General features: G+C 43.4%; 1 protein-coding gene across 3 annotated transcripts in view; it reads left to right on the forward strand.

Annotated features, from left to right (window-relative positions):
• pag1 (phosphoprotein membrane anchor with glycosphingolipid microdomains 1) overlaps nt 1–10,000 on the forward strand; it is a 76,256-nt gene that overhangs the window by 16,552 nt on the left and 49,704 nt on the right. For all 3 annotated transcript variants that reach the window (XM_080787480.1, XM_080787479.1, XM_080787481.1), the window contains exon 2: nt 7,731–7,814. The gene's annotated coding sequence lies outside the window, so the exon portion shown is untranslated. The remainder of the gene's footprint in view (nt 1–7,730; nt 7,815–10,000) is intronic.

Here is a 10,000-nt window from a genome sequence, read left to right on the forward strand (position 1 = left end):
CACTCACTCACAGTGCCGCTCTCTCATCTCGTTGCTCCGCCTCCTCTAGCGAGCAGCAGCTGTCTCAGGGTTGTAGTAACGATGACGAGTTCACGCAGAGCCTCCACAAACAGCTGAGACAAATGTGGGGCATTTCAGGTCAGAAAGTAAAAAAAAAACCTTTTATGACTAATTTATGTAAAACTACTAGAACTCTAAGTGCTTCTCAAATGTTTTAATTTCAAAGACGCCTATTACTCAGAGTGTGTGTATGGGGGGGGGTCCTCAGCGGTCCTCAGCGGTCCTCAGTAAAAGTACTTCATCCATTTATAAATTGGTTATTCAAATATAGCAGCTGTACCGTACTACATCTGCTACTTTTGAAAAGGTTTTGAAAAAATATCAAAATGTAGCATTTCTCTATAGTCTATAAATGTTCTCTTCTGGGTAGTCCCTGGCACAAACCCCATTCTGAGCTTGTACATCGAGCAAGCTGCACGCTTTGAGGTTGAGTGACTTTTCAATTGCGTACAGTTTCACTTTTCTTTCGGGGCAATCTGCTTAATTGATTGATTGAATATCAACAGGACAGCAGTACAGTTAAAAAAACAAGTCTGCTAAAAGGATGCCACAAAACGTCCCAAGGGCCTTGTTTCCATTGGGAATTTTGCACTCAGTCTGTTATCATTGATTGGGTATACTTTATTAACAAATGTGTTAACAGTACAGGCAGTATAGTCAAAGGTTATGCTAAAAGAACAACGCAAAAGGCCCCAGGGGGCTTGTTTCTGTTGTGGTCCATTGTACTCAATTCATCACCAGTAATGCATTTTGTTGACTTGTATTTTAAAGTCAGACATTCTTTTAGGGTATAGTTTTGAGTTTGGGTAGGGAGTCTTTTTGTAGGTCGTCACACATTTCTGCCAAGCTTCTGCCAAATGCTGTCCACATAAGTGGACATAATGGACTAGAGATCATTATGTCACCGTACAATGTGTGTGTGTGTGTGTGTGTGTGTGTGTGTGTGTGTGTGTGTGTGTGTGTGTGTGTGTACATTTTTTTCTGTCTGAATGCAGTTGTAATATTAGACGCAAGGGCAAGCTTAATAATGCCATTAGGAGAGAGAGAGAGAGAGTGAGTGTGTGTCCATCTTAGAAACTGTTTACTGACATCCGCAAGGCACCAAGGGAATTTTTCTCTCTCTCTTTCTCTCTCTCTCTGTCACTGGTCTCATTGAATAAGCTGGTGCTTTGCCAAGATGGTCTATTGGTAAATATGCTGGACAATGACAGGCTTAGATAAAGAGAGAGAGAGAGAGGTCAGTGAATGAATGAGTAAATACTATGGGAGCAAAGATGTTTTGGTCCAACAGTTGGAATAAAGGCTGGATTGTTTGGAAGATGCCATGGCCCTTTCAGTTCCTAGACAGAGCCCTCTCCTCTCCCTGCTGTTTGGCTGAGTTTCTTCTCTGTCCATTTACCTCTGAGAGTTGTACCCTCTACTATACTGTATATACGTTTGAGAAGAGCACAGTTTGTGCGCGCACAACGTTGTCCGAGGTTCGTCCTAGACCACCATGTATGCTGAGCATGCGGAAGTGCCGTTGACGCCTGTGCTTTGTGGCCGTGATACGTCACTGACATTGTGTTAGACTTTGTGTATGTGTTGGCGTGTTTGAACGGTTCGGTTGGTCAAGTCATACACCACGTCCACGGTGACGTACTGTATGCGGCTGTGATAGGTCACTGACTGCACCTCTGTGTTTTCAACCCAGCTTTTGCAGTGATGTGATGGACCGATTGCGCGTGAGCACGGGGGAAAAAAAGGGAGCGAGGGAGGGAGGCAGAGAGTGGAACATCTTCAGAGGGGAAATGGAGGAATTTGTCACCGTGGGGAGCCGCGCCATGCTGTGGTGCATGCTGACAAGAAAATGTGTTTTTTTAGTGGTGCAACCACTCCAAGGAACTGCAATGTCCGTCCCTCCCTGTCCATCCCTATGTCCGCCCGTCCGTATGTCCCTATGTTTAGGGTACCAATAGGGGCAAAAGTGGCGCTGTTGTGCTAGAAACAGAGAGAGAGAGTGTTGTCTGCTAATTCCCCCACACAGGAGTAACTCTGTCATTTCTCGACCGTTTGGTTTCCGGGGACCCCCACTTGGAGTTGCACCACTCAGCTCACACGGGATGATTTTTCTTTTCTCATCATCATTCATTTATTTAACTCACGACCATGATCACATGGTTTGGAGCACAGATTCATAAAAGTATACAATCGGAAGTATACAATACATTTCAGATTACACGATATACATAGACATATCGGAAGGCTTTCCCTATTTGTATACAATGGAAGAACATTTTTCAGAAAAGCACCCAATGTATAGATTACTTTTTGTTTTTCAGATTTTAGTAATGCAATTAATTTAAACATAGAAGGGTGGGTAAAAAAATTAAGTGGCAGGTATTTTTGCCTGAAATTCATAATGTCAGTATTCTTGCATTCCAACAGAACATGATACTCAACTCATCTCCAATTCTGGCATCATTACTGGGCATCATCCATTATTGGACTTCTTTCCAATCCTTTATATCTACCGATGACCTTTGGGATTCTTGTGTTGTTTAGCCTAAGGTTGCAAATAGCCTGTCTATACTTACGGTTTTCACATAGAAGGTATTTTTCTAGTTTGAACTCTTGTTTGTATTCAACATAGATTCTATTCTAAACCACCGATGAACAGTAGAGAAAGAGAGAGAGAGAGAGAGAGACACACAACAGTGACAGACAGAGAGTGCGAGAGAGAGAGAGAGAGAGAGAGACGGATGGAAAGAGAGAGAGGGGGAGGGGGGGGAGGGGGGAAAGGGGAAGTGAAGAGAATGTCAGGCAAGGAAAAATGAAAGTGGCAGAGAAGATGAGAGGGGAAATGGAAGGAGAAAGAAAGTTCTGTTGGTTCCCACAAATATAATGTAGCCACATTAAAGGTCTCTAGAAAATAGAAATCGAATAGAAAATACGGAATGCACTGCATTATATGCACTGTATATATTACATCATTCATAACATATACTTCATAGCCTCATTCATACAGGTTGATGCTTTTATCCATGGTGAAAAATGTATCTATCCTCCCGCTCCGCCTGTATGTTAGTCATGACACAGACAGTTTGACTAAATATATGTTTGAGTGAATTTATTCAGTTTAAGGACCTTTATTGTGAGATTCTGTCCTTATTTTGAGCACGTTTTCAAAATAGCACGAAAATAGTGAAACTATTTTCACCATTTGTCGTACAACAAAACGCTTTATACTTGCATTTCCATTGTTTACTCACCCAATTTTTGCTTGTGTAACATTCCTTTTTTTGGTTCTTCGTTCACCGGATATACAAACAAAAAAGTTCATTGTATTCAAGACATCACAAGGTGAGTAATCAATGGAAGTGGTTGAACTGACATGGTTGCAGCTCTGGCACACAATTGTCATGCTAATGCCCCCTCATTGTCTCCACCAGGCCGAAGGCATGGGGAAAGAGTGTGTGTGTCCGTCCATCTGTCCGTCCGTCTGAGTACACTGTACAGCTAATCTCCGGCACCGTTAACCCGGTCGATGCCAAATTTTGCACACACACCCTAGATTCCAATGATGAACCTCTACCCCAAATGTTTACAGCGCCACCAGGAGGCCGACATTTGGAGAAAAAAAATCGTTACACACCATCACTATCTCTATATGTGTTCAAGCCGGATCTGTCCTCTGGAGACCTGTGCTCCGAGGGGCAATTTATCTAGTTTTTTATGCTCCCCTTTTGACAAATAAATAAACTAGTAAAAGTGCCCCTCGGGGCACAGGTCTCCACCAGGGCAGGTCAGGTTGTGGCCTCCTGGTGGCGCTATAATAAGCCAATGTGAAAAGGGTGCCATTTCTTCTTATGCCTTGGATGGCAATTGGATGATTTGAGTAGGAACGTCTGTGAAAGATTTCACGTAAATTGCACGCTGCGTTCATGATTTGAGGCTTTTTGTTGAAAACGTGCCAATCCAACAAATCTTTAAAGCCAATGTTAGCCAATCAGGATGGAACATGAAATATCGGACAGATCTGTCTTGAGCACATGACTATAGAGGTAACGATTTGCGGGATTTTTGGACAAAATATGGAGGAGTAATATAAAAAAATGTGTTTTACAAAAGTCAGCCTCCTGGTGGCGCTATAACAGGCCGTCTGGAAAATTTGGGGCAGAGTTGCAAAACATATTCTCTCCCCATGCCTTCGGCCTGGTGGAGACAACTAGTCCTTTCAGAGACATGGAACATTAGTAATTATTATGGTTAGGCCAGCGCCATCTGATATACATTACATTGTACAAATAAAACAGAAAGCAGACCCCCTTTTATATTGCAAAAGATGTCCCCCCCTGTTTTACAAGTCTTAAAAAGAGTTGAGGCCCCTGCTTTTGAGGCCCGATCCTGGCATAGCAAGTGTAAACATTAGACCCAGACACGATTTTTTTACATTTATTTTTTAAATAAGCACTCCAGATGTGACTGTATATTCTATATTGTTGCTGTCAGGTACAGACCACTTTACTTCTTACTTTTCAGGAAATGGAAAAAAAACCTGTATTCATGGATCCAATGTAGTTCGTTATTAAGTCACAAGCTCTTGTTTATACTTTTCATAGGCATTCTACTGCATATAGGGAGAGACATGGAACGGCAAACTTTCCCTTCAGCAGACCCAAAATAAATGTGTGGTGGGTGGGGTGCTGGGAGGGGGGGTTGACAGCCCAATCTGCTTATGCTTAAAGGTCTTCTGCCAGTTCTCATTCACATTCATACACTCTCAGAGTTACACATGGATACACTGTCGATTTTACTTTGCGGTACGTTTGATTTTCCAAGAAGTCATCTCGAATTCCATTCATTTCAGTATGAAAACAATTTTTTTGTTGAGTTGAGACAGGTAATCCAATCCAATTTCTCGGTGCCAACATCATTTTTTGCCAAAGTTATGTTATCATTGCATTTCATGCATTTTAAAGTGCAGATTGATTTGAATAGTCTAGCCAGAAACCATCCCGGGAGAAAAGATTGAATTTTCACAGATTGTTAAATGATGTCTAGTCAACACTGACTCCATTGTTCAGATGAGTTTAGTTGTTTTAATGACTAGAGACAAGGTAACGTACAAAACAAATAACAAATTAAAGCCAACAACAATACTTCGAACATAATTTAATTGGTCCCCTTCTGAACGACTGAACCCCAAGAATTAATCAATTTATCTGCGCGAAAGATTCACAAGTTTAATTAGTTTAATTCGTTTTTTAACAAACACAGTGCTTCTTCAGGGTCAAAATGACATTTGACAGACATGGCAGAACTGAAAGCTCACAACGCATCTACCAGTATACACGTACATGTCCTCTAGTGATAATGAGAGGAGACGACGTTTGAAAATCAAGTTCACGCACGCACACACACACACACACACACACACACACACACACACACACACACACACACACACACACACACACACACACAGTGCTGAGAACTTGGCTCTGTTGTGACTAGTCGTTCTCTATCCTTGCCGTTGGATCACAAACTGGGGTTTCCTGCTGTCACATCCTGCTTCGTCTGAGAGGTCTTACTGGCTCTCTGCCAAATCTCCCACCACCGCCTGCCTCCTCCCCTCTCTCCCTCTGTCCTTAGATTCCACATTTCCACCCTTACATTCCTTCCCAAGACGTGTCCCAAGTTCACTCTTTTCCCAGCGGTGTCCAAACCTTCCATCCTTAAGTGCCGAAGGAATGTCTAAGGGGCCCTTTTCTCCTCCCCTGCTATATACTCTTCCAAAGTCCATAGTTCCAAATATTTCAGCTCTCAGAGTCTCAGCAAGCAGATAGAAATGCGTGAACGCTCTATACCGCAAAATAATCACCCCCGTCACGCTGCTGGGGGCGGTGTCTTGAGTGTACAGGGTTTGATGAGGTCAGATCAACATATGGAATGTCAGAACTGGTCAGCTCCATATATGGATATCTAAGGGTGGCCGCGGGGGCAGTGTCTTGAGTGCAGGGTTTGTTTATGGCCCAGGTAGGGAATTCTGGTTTTGCCTGCTGCCGGGCGCGGCTGCACTAATAACTTTGGGGTGGGCCCGTCTAAAGTTTGAATGGACGGGTATCAGTCAAAAGGGAGACATCGAGGACATCGAAGGATGGGTGGGGGGGGATCAACATATGGAATGTCAGAACAGGTCAGCTCCATATATGGAGATCTAAGGGTTTGAGGTTTGAGGTCAGATGTAGAGTTGCTGGCCGGCTCCATATATATATGCAGATTTAGGCGATGATCCATGTATGGCTAGCCAGGGTTTGATGAGGTCAGTGTTGTGATCTTCATATATCAAGACGACCATATATGGAGCGTGTCACGAGGCGTGACGTACTGACGGCTATATATGGTGGCGTGACGTGTCACGAGGCGTGAGGGACTGACGGCCATATATGGGGGCGTGACCGAACAACTGACGGAACAACTGACAGGTTTTTCAGGTTTTCATAGTAAGCTGCAATTAACATGTAGGCCTACTATACACTCCTATACAACAAACATACCAGATCACTGGTTGTGGTCCCTGAACGCCTCAACATAACAAACACACCAGATCACTGGCTGTGGTCCCTGAACGCCTCAACATAACCTTTTATTTAAGTCACAACCCTGTGAAGAGTCACCAAAATGAATCAGCCTCTCAAGAGAAAATCACTGTGAACACATTTAAATGCTTTGTTTTTCCTTCCCTTCAGAAGCCTCTCTTTTATGTCTGTGGAGGATGACTCAGAACTCTCTCTCTCTCTCTCTCTCTCTCTCTCCAATTTACAAATTTAGGCATTTAGCAGATGCTTTTATCCTGGGCGGCAGCGTAATCAAATCGAGCATGAACTCTCGTCAAGAAACAATTTGCTTCAAAGAAACATCAAACCTAGCTTCTGTGGTCAAGAAGAAAAGCAAATTCTAAAAATCTCTCTCTCTCTCTCTCTCTCTCTCTCCCTCTCTCTGAGCAACCTGTTGTCTGATAGAACTGAAGGTTCCTGTAATGCACCACAGACTGCAGTAACGCAGTGTGAATGCAGACTGCAGTAACGCAGTGTGAATGCAGACTGCAGTAACGCAGTGTGAATGTTGTCTGATAGAACTGAAGGTTCCTTTAATGCACCACAGACTGCAGTAACGCAGTGTGAATGCAGACTGCAGTAACGCAGTGTGAATGCAGACTGCAGTAATGCAGTGTGAATGCAGACTGCAGTAACGCAGTGTGAATGCAGACTGCAGTAACGCAGTGTGAATGCAGAATGCAGTAACGCAGTGTGAATGCAGAATGCAGTAGAGCAGTAGTGGCTCTCAGACATGTTCATGTCAAGGACCCCCAAAATGAAAAGCGTGACTAAAAATAATAACTATACGCTGAAATACAGGTTATTTTGTATTGTAACAGTTTTAGACATACACGGTTTCCACCAGACAGCGATGATAAGGTGGTAAATGAATGCCCAGCATAGAGGAACAATAGATGTCATTATGACCCATGCCATGAGACTATTTTCAGTCTGCTCACTGTAGTAGACCTTATGCAGGCTCCGTGTGAAATCCTTGTACACTAAATCTCTGGCTCTGTCATCTCTGTCTATCTTATCACTGCTATGCCAATGACACTCAAACTGTTTCACCCCCCATCTGCTTCTCAGGTGGAAAAGCGCACATCTCACAGTGGATGTCTTCTCACCACCTCAAGCTGAACCCAGACAAGACCGGGCTACTCTTCTTACCAGGTATGTCCTGCATGGATCTAACTATGTTTCCATAGGACGATGCCCGGTGACAACGGTCCTGGATAGATTCAGCGCTCACTCAAGGCACACATCGCCTAAATACTAAATACTTCTCTCTGCTAATAAACACATTTCAATGATTTACATTCGGACACTGACGTTATGTCTACACGATTTGTCACATATTTCATGATGTCACCAATTTCACTGTAACACCGCCATGCTGGAGTGACCGAGTGTGAGTGACCGAGTGTGAGTTAGCTAGTGTGAGTGAGCGAGTGTGAGTGAGAGAGTGGACGAGATTTTGGGTTTTGGGATTTGGCTCTAGGATCGACCTCATGCAGCGTGGTGCTTTGATGCCGTAATGAGCTTGTTAGTGTAAGTCAGTTCAGATGAGATGTGTCTCTCTAGTGAGCCATGTGCGAGTATTGATTCTGTACTGTGGAGGAAACTGAGAGGAGGTTATTTAAGGATGCTCTCTCTCTCTCTCTCTCTCTCTCTCTCAAATTCGGAGGTATTCATAGAGGACACACACACGCGTGCGGCTGGCCAGCTGTTGGAGCCAGTGCCTAGCTTTTAGTCGATGAATGAACAGGAAAAGTAGTGGAGAGAGAGAGTGTGTGACTGTGTGTGTGTGTCCCATGAGAGAGGCTGTTGTCCATGGTAACACAGCCGTGTGTGTGTGTGTGTGTGTGTGTGTGTGTGTGTGTGTGTCTCTGTGTGTCTGTGTGTGTCTGTGTGCGTGCATGCGTCGTGTTATGTGCATGTGCGCACACGCTTGACTTTGCCTGTTTGTTGCACATTGGTCCTGACGTTTGCTTGTGCTGCTCGCACGCCAGTAAACCATCTTGTGGTTTCCTGAATTTGGCTGGCAAACCAATCATTGAAAATACCCGTCTTCAGTTCTATAGCTAGTGATTTTTCCATTACTTTTTTCCTTTTTTTCCTTTTTTAAAATATTCTTTTAATGTTTATTTTATAAGGTGAAATATCCCTTACTTAAAGTACCATCTCAAGGTACTTTTTCTGCCGTTAATTTATGCTCCTACTTCACCACACTAATCTGAAGAGATTTGGAAACCAGACGAATCTGCCAGTGCCAAAAAAGAATATGTGTAGATGATATTAGTCTGGCCACGCCAGGCTAGGTTTTATAATGGGTTACAACACTTCTTATACCACTGACTAATGGTCTGTGGTGACTCAAAAGCGTCTGCGCTCAGACCAACTAGAGACAGACGCTGCTCCCAAAACCTCACATCCTATTGTGCTCTGGCGGTGGAGACGCCGCTTAGCCCCGAGCTGTTTAACAACTAACTACCTGTCCTGTCCTATTGTCTGATGGTTTGGGCGGAGTGCTGGAAGAGATTTATAGCACTAATACCACAATGTAAAAATGCTCTGTTACAAGTAAAACTAAAAAACTGTATTGAAAATGTTACACACCAAAGTACAGGGTGGCAGTGGCTCAGGGGTAGAGTGGCTGGATGGTAACCGCAAGGTTGCCAGTTCGAACCCGGCCTCCCCCAGAGTTAGTGTCGAAGGGCTGTATTTTGCGTGTCTTAAGTACCAGGTCTTATTACTTCACTTAAGACCTGGAGGCGTGGTCAATGCTCTTTGGCCACTCAGAATAGCCAAATGGCATTGATCACACCTCCAGGTCTTAAGTTAAGTAATAAGACCTGGTACTTAAGACACGCAAAATACAGCCCGAAGTGTCCAAGACACTGAACCCCTAATTGCTCCTGATGTACTGGTTGGTGCCTTGCATGGTTTCTGCCGCCATCGGTGTATGAATGTGTGTGTGACTGGGTGAATGTAATGCACAATCTATGTAAAGTGCCTTGGATAAAGGCGCTATATAAATGCACCATTCACCATTTACAGGGATCAAAAATACAGTTATCTTATACAAGTACAAGTAGTCTACTAAATTAAATGTGTCCAACTTTTAGCCCCCAGAAATATAGTAGGCCTATAGGAAATATACAATCGTCTTCAACTGGTTAATGTGTGTTTTGTGTTTAATAATCAATATCTGCAAACTAAAGTAACATTGTGTATTTAAGTAGTAAACAGATGGAGTTAAAAGTGTGTTGCATTATTGCATACAGCCCAGCTCATTGCACATGCATGCTATTTCTGCTTCGTTTCAGATTGACTAACATGATGTTAGTTGGCCAGGC

The sequence above is a fragment of the Protomyctophum bolini genome (genome assembly GCF_963924005.1).
Source record: "Protomyctophum bolini genome assembly, chromosome: 17".
NCBI lineage: Eukaryota > Metazoa > Chordata > Actinopteri > Myctophiformes > Myctophidae > Protomyctophum > Protomyctophum bolini.